The 10,775-nt window shown below is 40.1% G+C and overlaps 1 pseudogene; it reads left to right on the forward strand.

Moving 5' to 3' along the window:
• Positions 1-1,651: 1,651 nt before the first annotated feature.
• Positions 1,652-2,228, forward strand: LOC105471432 (olfactory receptor 2F1-like; annotated as a pseudogene).
• Positions 2,229-10,775: the final 8,547 nt, after the last annotated feature.

Consider the following 10,775-nt stretch of genomic DNA (forward strand, 5'->3'; position numbering starts at 1 on the left):
GTGCAGCAAACCACCATGGCACATGCTTACCTGTGTAAGAAACCTGAACATCCTGCACATGTCCCAAAGAACTTAAAATAAAAGTTGAAAAAACAATTTTTTTTAAGTAACTAAGGCTAAGAGGTTCCCAGCACACGAAGGCAAGATATCCAGAATAATTTTTTCACCGATTTACAATGTAATTTGGGGCAGATTATTTAAATTCTCTTGGCCTTAACTTTTTCAAATGAAGAATGAGGAGTTCAGTCCAAAAGATCTTTCCTTCTCAAAGACTCTTCTAGCTTTAGCTCAACACATATTCCTCTCTCAAAAAACCATGTCTTAAGTCTTCAAAAATAAGGTTAAGTGTTCCCTCAAAAGCAGTGATTCTCTCCACACCAGAAAGCGTGTGGCTGCTTCAAAAATTGAAAGATTAAGATAAAGCAGTGATCCTCTAACTTAGCTTCACATCATAATTGCCTGAGAAACATTAAAAGTTACAAATATACTAATATCTGGGTTTTACCCACCTGAGATGGTGGCTTAATGTCTCTGGACTGTAATCTGGGCATCTAAAGTTGTCAAAGCTTCCCATGTGATTTTAATGTGCAACCAATGTTGAAAGCTCTGATCTGGTATCCATATTGGGATTTTCAGAGGCAACCCTAATTTCTGGAGTTTTTTTCCTTCTCTTTCAATCCTCCCCTAATGAGCATCCAAATGGGCTATTCCACCTGTCAGACTCTTCTCTGCATCCCTGTGGTCTCTCTTTATTCTCATGATAATCATCAGCACTACCTTCTCCCACCATGTTGCAAAGAAACAAGGTGAATACTGAAATGGGGCTATGGGAATTTACTATTCATAAAGAAATAAAAACTATAAAATTTCTTAGCACATGAAAAAAAATGACATCTATATCTTTCGAGAGGGGCTGCAGACAAGTGAAGTAAACAGGGAGGTGCTCCAAAGGCAAACATGTCTTTGCTGTGACAGAAGGGTTTACCCAGAACAAAGCTCAAAGGATTGCGCAGGCACTCTCTTACTGACTTCATCCATGGGCGACATCAGTTTCCAAGTGTTGTCACTGCAAATAAGTGATGTGTACATTCATCTTTTATTAATTACTTACTTTAAAATTCAAACAAATGCCAACATTTCACCAAGGAAGCAGCATTATCTTATGAAGTTGGGACATAATTATAGATGATATAATGTTCTACAATGAGGTCCTGATCTTATCAACCTAAAACTAAACCTGATTGATCAGTATACTGAGAACCAAGTGAGCAATTCTCTCTATCATTGGTCCAACCTGGATTACGGGAGAAGCAGGAAGAGCCACTGGCCTCAGTCTGAGTAATGAGAACAAGGGTGAATTTCCGGACACACATTTACATATTGAGATCAGAGAATAATCCTCAAAAACACTTTAAACATTTATATTTATGGACCCAACAAACATTATTTGTGAAACACTTGATGGGAATCTTCATATTTTAAAAATCAGAAGAGATCTCTGACTTCAAAGAGCTCACAAGCTAATGGAGACAGTATACAAGTACTTGCTGTCCTCTTTACAGCCCTTTGTTCAGTGCCAGACTGTGAATTCTGATTCTGATTAGGCCTCTCTAATCCACCTTTTTCCCTAGCAGCCTGACCCACCTCCTGCATGGGAAGAAACAAGGTGACGTGGGTAAATGAGTTCACACTAATGGGTCTCTCCAATGACAGGCACACCCAGGCTGGACTCTGTCTTATCTGGGGCCACCTACCTGCTGACCCTACTGGGAAATGGGCTCATCTTTCTTCTGATCTGGCTGGATGTGCAGCTCCATCTACATATGTACATCTTCCTCTGCGACCTCTCACTCATGGACATCTGCTACACCTCCAGCAGGGCCCCTCAGAGTTGGTGTACTTCCTCCTAAAGAAGAAGACCATCTTTGCCCAATGTGGGACCCGGTTCTTCGTCTCCCTGGCCTCTGGGGGGGGCCGAGTTCCTGCTGCTTGTCTCAGTGGCCTATGACCACTATGTGGCCATTTGTGACCCCCTGCATTACATGGCAGTGATGAGTCCAAGGCTCCGCATGGCACTGGCAGCTGTCTCTTGGCTAGTGAGCCTGGCTAATTCTGCTACAGAGACAGCAGTCACCATGCACCTGCCCACCTGCAGGCACAACGTGCAGAACTATATAGCCTGTGAGCATGTCATGCTCACCAGGTTGTCATGGTGGGTTCCAGTGTAGTAGTGGCTGCTTGTGCCCTGAGCTGAATGCTGGGTAATAACTCAGTTTTAGAAGGAGAAAAATACATAAGAACTCAGAAGTGAAAACAGAAGGTTTTCCCCCATAGTACATAGCAGTACATTGAAAAACATACTAAGAGATAAAGTGTTTGTACAAGTGTACATCTGTGTGTGTGTGTGTGTGTGTGTGTATGTCTGTTTCTGTGCGCATGTTGGAAAGATGTACTCTTTGCTTTTGAAGGCATTAATAAATAATGTCTTAGACTTTGTTTATGATTCTGGAATATTCTTGGTGGCACCAGCCTCGTTCCAACAAGATTCAATAGCAATCTACACTTATCAGAAATTTTAAGTATTTGTTGACTGAGTGAACATAAGCATGTTTATCATAATCATTGCTATCATTGTCCTAAGTATCAGTTTCATCATCTGAAATCAATCAAATATCACATTTAATGAACATTTTTTCCTATACTCAACCCTGTTTCCCATTATCTCCAGTGTCAACTGCCTTCCTCATAAGTATTGAAAGCATCTTAGAGGCTGGGATATCATGCAGATCTTGGAAAGAAGTAACAATCAGTAAATAAATTGTGTCGAGTCCCATGAAGCAATACACTGTGACAGGTGCTGCAAGAGACACAAGAAATCTAATAGGAGATCCTTCCCCACAACCAAGAGATTATTTGGAAAAATAAGAGATAAATACCAAAAACTAAAAAAAAAAAAATTATGACATACTCCAACAACGCAAAACAGTACAGTGTTTGCAAAATTTGATTAATCTCTAAATATAAAACAGATTAGAAGCCCTATTGAATTCATAGAATTATCCTACAGAGGGGAGAAATCAATATGGTTTGCAAAGGAATTAAAGGGGAAGAAAAAAATTAAATTGGGTCTTTAAAATTGGTAAAATTTGGATAGGTGAGAGAGTAGAAAGAAATAATTCATTCCTGGTAAATGGGGGAATGACATAATCCAGGAGGAGGTGGAAAAAAAAGGAAAGTATATTTGGGGAAGAGTAAGCAAACCAGTTTGGTTAGAACAAAGATTTTATTTTGAGGCATTATGAAAACGAGCTGTCTGGAAAGAGGGCTTTGAAAACAAAGTCAAGGAAGCTACAATGGCAAGAGAGCAGGGTTTTTTATACGGGAATAGCACATTGAATACAGTGTTCTAGAAGCTATCCTCTTTCTCTCTACCAGACCTATTAGACTAATTGAGACAAAAATTAACTAATTCATGCTTAAGTGGGAGGAGTAAGGGAATCAACTATTTATAATGCAGCTTTCCGTAATTAAGGCAGACTTTGTAGACCAGGCAGAGCTTAAGGTAGGGTTCAAAGCCTAAAGAGCTGGAAGCCAGAGTATCTACAAGGGAAGTTATTTAGAACATGGAGAAATGTTAGAAGTAAAAATGAATGAACAGATATTGAGGTTGAGAATTGGACAAAGGGTGTAACTGTAGACAAAGTGCCTTTTACTTTCCTGTTTCATTTTTTGTTGCTGTTGTTTTAAAGGCAAGAGGATGCCATGCCATCTGAGTAACACTCTGAAAACTCCTCAAAAATAAACAGAGTTTACTTGGTGTGTTCTGTAAGTGTCATCTGTGATATCAACCCATGTCTGATCTCTTGCCACATCTCAAAAGGCAAACCCCTGGTTGGACAGGTCCCATCCTGGTTAGGGAGGGACTCTGAGTTGGCTTTTCTGATATTGAATCATAAAACAAAGTCTAAACCTCACCAAAGGCACTAGCCTGGGAAAGCCTTCAAATCTTTTTTTCTTTTTAAATGAAGAATAAATCAATGCATGATACCCCTGAGAGCAAAACTCGGGGTCCAAGTTCACACAGTGAGTAATGGCTCAGTCCTCTGAAGAATAAAGGAAGGGAAGGAAGGGAGTAGGACGTAGAATTAGGAGACTGGCTCTAGAATCTTAGAGACGAGGCAGAAAGCAAATGGGTATGACAAAACGGCATCCCGTGGCCGCTCTGAACATGCCTGGGAACTCACATGTAGGGGCTCCCTGACAGCAGGACCCCGCTGCTCCTCCAGGAGAGCAGGAGAGCATCAACCCAACCTCTTCTATCCAAAGCAAAATCTCCCCACATAGCGTACTTGGTTCCACATAAATCACAGGACCAAAAAATGCCACTATAGAGTGCAGGAATTCTTGGCCTAGAGCTATTCATAGGTTTCAGCATACGGATTACGGAAATTATGTTTTAAAATGTTACTTTATCTACAGTTTCACCACTTCCTAAGGGAATCTGACTCTTTTGTCCTCACTCCAAGATTCTGCCAAATAACGCCATTGCTTCCTGTTATACACACTGATAGACCTCGGTGTTTACCCTTCATAGACTTTTCCCAGTTTGTAACAATAGGCTTACCGGTATGACTAGATGCGTCATCCCTGACTCCCCACAAGACTGCAAACTCCAGCAGGGTCGAGGCTGTGCCTGTGATGGTCACCGCTTTATTTCCAGCATAGAGAATTGCCCTCACATAATCACTCAAAACTCCAGCAGCAACCTGGATGGAGTTGGAGAGCATTATTCTAAGTGAAGTAACTCAAGAATGGAAAATCAAATATTGTGTGTTTTCACTTATAAGTGGGAGCTAAACTATAAGAATGCAAAAACATAAGAATGAGATAACGGACTTTGGGGACTTAAGGGGAAGGGTGGGAGGGAGGCGAGGGATAAAAGACTACACATTGGGTGCAGTGTACACTGCTTGGGTGATGGGTGCACCGCAAACTCAGAAATCACCACTGAAGAATTTATCCATGTAACCAAACACTGCCTGTTCCCCAAAACCCTATCGAAATTCTTTTTTAAATGTACTGCTAACTTAATCCGTTCTCAAACAATCTGTGGTGAACACCTTCTGATTTACAAACTGGTCTGTATGAATATGTTTTTTTACATTTTATAAAATCTTTTTATTATTATATTTTAAGTTCTAGGGTACATGTGTACAACGTGCAGGTTTGTTACATATGTATACATGTTCCATGGTGGTGTGCTGCACCCATTAACTGGTCATTTACATTAGGTATATCTCCTAATGCTATCCCTCCCCCCTACCCCCTCCCCACAATAGGACCCAGTGTGTGATGTTCCCCTTAATGTGTCCAAGTGATCTCATTGTTCAGTTCCCACCTATGAGTGAGAACATGCAGTATTTGGTTTTCTGTTCTCGCGATAGTTTGCTGAGAATGATGGTTTACAGCTGCATCCATGTCCCTACAAAGGACACAAACTCATCCTTTTTTATAGTTGCATAGTATTCCATGGTGTATATGTGCCACATTTTCTTAATCCAGTCTGTCACTGATGGACATTTGGGTTGACTCCAAGTCTTTGCTATTGTGAATAGTGCCACAATAAACATACGTGTGCATGTGTCTTTATAGCAGCATGACTTATAATCCTTTGGGTATATCCCAGTAATGGGATGTCTGGGTCAGATGGTATTTCTAGTTCTAGATCCTTGGGAAATCACCACACTGTTTTCCACAATGGTTGAACTAGTTTACAGTCCCACCAACAGTGTAAAAGTGTTCCTATTTCTCCACATCCTCTCCAGCACCTGTTGTTTCCTAATTTTTTAATGACTGCCATTCTAACTGGTGTGACATGGTATCTCATTGTGGTTTTGATTTGCATTTCTCTGATGGCAAGTGATGATGAGCATTTTTTCATGTGTCTGTTGGCTGTATGAATGTCTTCTTTTGAGAAGTGTCTGTTCATATCCTATAAAATGTCTTTTTGAAAACCTTTAGTAGTCAACTGTGATATTTGGTGTTGATTGATAAGACAGGTGTTCTAGATAAGCCTTCCAGACACCCAGGAACTGGACTTGCCATTAGGCAACTCTACCAGAAGAGGGCAGTGGAGCTTCTAGCCCACGGTCAGGGTCCATCAGTAAACCTGATTTACCATTGATCTAATGTGATTTCCAATGCATTTTTAGTGTTTTCATTTCTTTCCTAAGTGTAACTGTTCAATATAGCAACCTCACAAAACATGATAGAAAGTAAAGTTTAAAGATAATAGCTAGGTGAAATTTAATAACTCTCATAATATTCCTATAATTTCTTCCTTTACCCTTCCTTCAAAGAATAAAAAAAAAAAAACAAAACAAAAAAAAAACAAAAAAAACCCACCACCTTGGCTCTTTTCTCTCACATCCATCAGCTGATATAAAAATGTGACGGCCAGGCGTGGTGGCTCAAGCCTGCAATCCCAGCACTTTGGGAGGCCGAGACGGGCAGATCACGAGGTCAAGAGATGGAGACCATCCTGGCTAACATGGTGAAACCCCGTCTCTACTAAAAAATACAAAAAAAAAAAAAAACTAGCTGGGCGAGGTGGCGGGCGCCTGTAGTCCCAGCTACTCAGGAGGCTGAGGCAGGAGAATGGCTAAACCCGGGAGGCGGAGCTTGCAGTGAGCTGAGATCCAGCCACTGCACTCCAGCCTGGGCAACAGAGCGAGACTCCGTCTCAAAAATAAATAAATAAATAAATAAAATAAAAATATGACTTAAGTGAATTACTCTCTTAGAACCACACCCTCAAGTAAACCTCTACTGAGCTGCAGATTGATTTCAGTGTCAGAACTCCTGCCCAGTGATTACTCATCCATCATGAGTGGTTTTTGTTTATCTCAGTCATATACAGTATATTTGCCTTGTTTGACAACTGAAAAAAACTGGAAAATGCTGAAAAAATTGGGGAAAAAATATATCAGAGAAAGAAAAAGTAAAAGAATAACTAGTCTTTGCTAGCCTAGTCTAGAATAACTAGAAAAGCTATTGCCTAACTGTGGTTTCTTTGCTCCCTTCATACTGATGCAGATATGGAAAATAATAATAATTTTCAGTAGTAATTACTATTAAAAAGCTATAATGAGTACTACTTATGTGTCATGTACATATATTATTTATTTCATCCTCACAGCTGCCACTCCATTTAACATATCAGGAAACTAAGGCATGATGTATACCTATAAGGATACACATTACAAGATCTACATTTTTAAAGAATTAAAATCTACTGAAAATAATAAAAAAAGAAATCTGAAAAAATGGAAAGGCAGACCAATTCTTACATAGGAAGAGCCAAAGTAATGGAGATATACATCTCCTTATGTTAAATTGCACATTTAACAGGATCCCAATTAATTTTTTAAAAGAAATTTATTTTTGAGACCACACAAAATTATTCTAGAAATAATAATCAAAAAATTTCTGAAAAAGATTTATGAAGAAGGACTAGTTTACCAGATATTTAAAACATATTTTAAACCTAAAACAATTACAATGCTATAGTCAAAGCATATGCTTACACCAAGGCAGTGAAACAGAATGGACAGTCTAGAAATAAGCCAAAATACACAATAATTTAATACATCATAAAAAGTAGCACTTTAGATCAGTGGAGAAAAAATTTCAATAAATAGCATTAAGACAACAAGTTAATAATCTGAAAAAATAAAATTTATCAAAAAATATACTTTATATCAGGATTTAAAATATTTAAGTGTAAGAATGAAAATGTAAAAGTACAAGAAGAAAATAAAAGAGAATATTTATGATAAGAACATGAGGATTGCCTGCTAATTATGAGGCAAAATCCCAGAAGTCATTAAACTTTTTTGGATGAAATCAGCAAAAATTTCTGTATATCACAAGCCATTACTATAAAAGTAAAAACAAACAAAAATACAGATGGCATATTAGTCTGTTTTCACACTACTATAAAGAACTACCTAACACTGGGTAATTTATAAAGGAAAGGGGTTTAATTGACTCACAGTTCCACATGGCTGGGAGGCCTCAGGAAACTTATACAATCAAGGCAGAAGGTGAAGGGAAAGCAAGTACCTTCTTCACATGGTGGCAGGAAAGAGAGAGTGAGTGAAGGAAGAAGTGCAACACTTTTAAACTATCATATCTCATGAGAACTCACTCACTATTAAGAGATCACCATGGGGAAATCACCCTCATGATTCAATCACCTCCCATCAGGTCCCTCCTTTGACATATTGGGATTACAATTTGAGATGAGATTTGGGTGGGAACACAGAGCCAAACCATATCATTCCACCTCTGGCCCTTCCCAAATCTCATGTCCCTTTCACATTTCAAAACCAACCACACCTTCGCAACAGTCTCCCAGTCTTAACTCATTATAGCGTTAACTCAAAAGTCCAAGTCCAAAGTCTCATCTGAGACAAGGCAAGTCCCTTCTGCCTATGAGCCTGTAAATTCAAAAACGAGTTACTTCCAAGATACAGAGTAGGTACAGGCATTGGGTAAATGTTCCCATTCCAAATGGGTGAAATTTTCCAAAACAAAGGAGCCACAGGCCCCATGCGAGTCCAAAGCACAGCAGGCAGTCATTAAATCTTAAAATTCCAAGATGATTTTCTTTGACTCCATGTCTCACATCCAGGGCATGCTGAAGCAAGTGGTAGGCTCCCATAGCCTTGGGCAGATCCACCTCTGTGGCTCTGCAGGGTACAGGCCCTGTGGCTGATTTCATGGGCTGGCATCAGGTGCCTATAGCTTTTCCAGGCCCATAGCACAAGCTGTTGGTGGATCTACCATTCTGGAGTCTGGAGGACAGTGGCCCTCTTGTCACAGCTCCACTAGGGAGTGGCCCAGTGGGGACTCTCTTTGGGGACTCCAACCCCACATTTTCCCTTTGCACTGCCCTAGTAGAGGGCTCTGCATGCAGCCTCCATGAGGGCTCTGCCCATGCAGCAGACCTATGCCTAGACATCCAGTTATTTTCATACATCCTCTGAAATCTAGGCAAAGATTCTCAATCCTCAATTCTTGCTTTCTGTGCACCTACAGACCCAACACCATGTGGAAGCTGCCAAGGGTTGGGGCTTGCAGGCTCTGAAGTAACAGTCCAAGCTGTACCTTGGCCTCTTTTAGCCATGGCTGGAACTGGGGCAGTTGGGATGCAGGGCACCAAGTCCTGAGGCTGCACAGAGCAGCAGCAGGGCCCTAGGGCTGGCCCATGAAACCATATCATCCTCCTAGGCCTCCAGGCTTGTGATGGGAAGGGCTGCCACAAAAATCTCTGACATGCCCTGGAGACATTTTCCCTATTGTTTTGGCTATTAACATTCAGCTCCTCATTACTTATGCAAATTTGTGCAGCCAGCTTGAATTTCTCCCAGAAAATGGATTTTTCTTTTCTACCTCATGATCAGGCTGCAAATTTTCCAAACTTTTATGCTGTGTTTGCCTTTTAAATAAAAGTTTCAGTTTAAGATAATTTCCATGAATGCATATGACGAAATGCTTTCAGAATCAGCCAGGTCACCTCTTGAATGCTTTGCTGCTTAGAAATTTCTTCCAGCATATACCCTAAATTATCTCCCTCAAGTTCAAAGTTCCACAGATCTCTAGGGCAGGGCCAAAATATCACCACTCTCTTTGCTAAAGCACAGCATGAGTGACCTTTACTCCAATTCCCAAGAATTTCCTCATCTCCATCTGAGACAATGTCAGCCTGGACTTCATTGTCCATATCACCATCAGCATTTTGGTTAAAACCATTCAACAAGCTTCTAGGACATTCTAAACTCTCCCACATCTTCCTGTCTTCTTCTGAGCCCTCCAAACTGTCCCAGCCTCTGCCTGCTACGCAGCTCCAAAGTCGCTTCCAAATTTTCAGGTTATCTTTAGAGCAGTACTCCACTCCTGGTACCAATTACCTGTATTAGTCCATCTTCACACTGCTATAAAGAACTACCTGAGACTGGGTAATTTATAAAGGAAAGAGGTTTAATTGACTCACAGTTCCATGTGACTGGGAAGCCTCAAGAAACTTACAGTCATGGCAGAAGGTGAAGGGGAGGAAAGTCCCTTCTTCACATGACAGCAGGAGAAAGACAGCAAAGAAACCACAGTTTTAAACCATCAGATCTTGTGAGAATTCACTCACTATCATGAGAATATCATGGGAGAAACAACCCCCATGATTCAATCACATTCCCCCAGGTCCCTCTCTCAATGCATGGGGATTACAATTTGAGATGAAATTTGGGTGGGGACACAGAGCCAAACCACATTACATGGCAAAGGAAGTAGGTACAAATGCAAAGCATGAAGGAGTTCTCTTACGTTGATGGAATGGTTCTTTATCTTGATTGTAATTACACAAGTCTCTAAATAGGATAAAATTGCACAGAACTACACACACAAGCACACAGATGTAAGTTTTTAAAGTAGTGAAAATTGAATAAGGTCTATAGACTAACAGTAATGTAGCAATGTCAATTTTCTAGTTTTGTTACACTACAGCTATATAAGATGTCACCACTGGGGGAAGCTGGATGAAGATTTATGCTATTTTTGCAACTTCATGTGAGTCTATCATTATTTCAAAATAAAAGAACTTTTAAAACTAACATTAGAATTAAGAAAAAAATGAAATAAAAAACACTGGGAGTAGGGAATTGCTTTGCTGCTTATATCACAAATAAACAGCTAATTCCTCTAGGATATAAAGGGTT

The sequence above is a fragment of the Macaca nemestrina genome, chromosome 4 (genome assembly GCF_043159975.1).
Source record: "Macaca nemestrina isolate mMacNem1 chromosome 4, mMacNem.hap1, whole genome shotgun sequence".
Classification (NCBI taxonomy): Eukaryota; Metazoa; Chordata; class Mammalia; order Primates; family Cercopithecidae; genus Macaca; species Macaca nemestrina.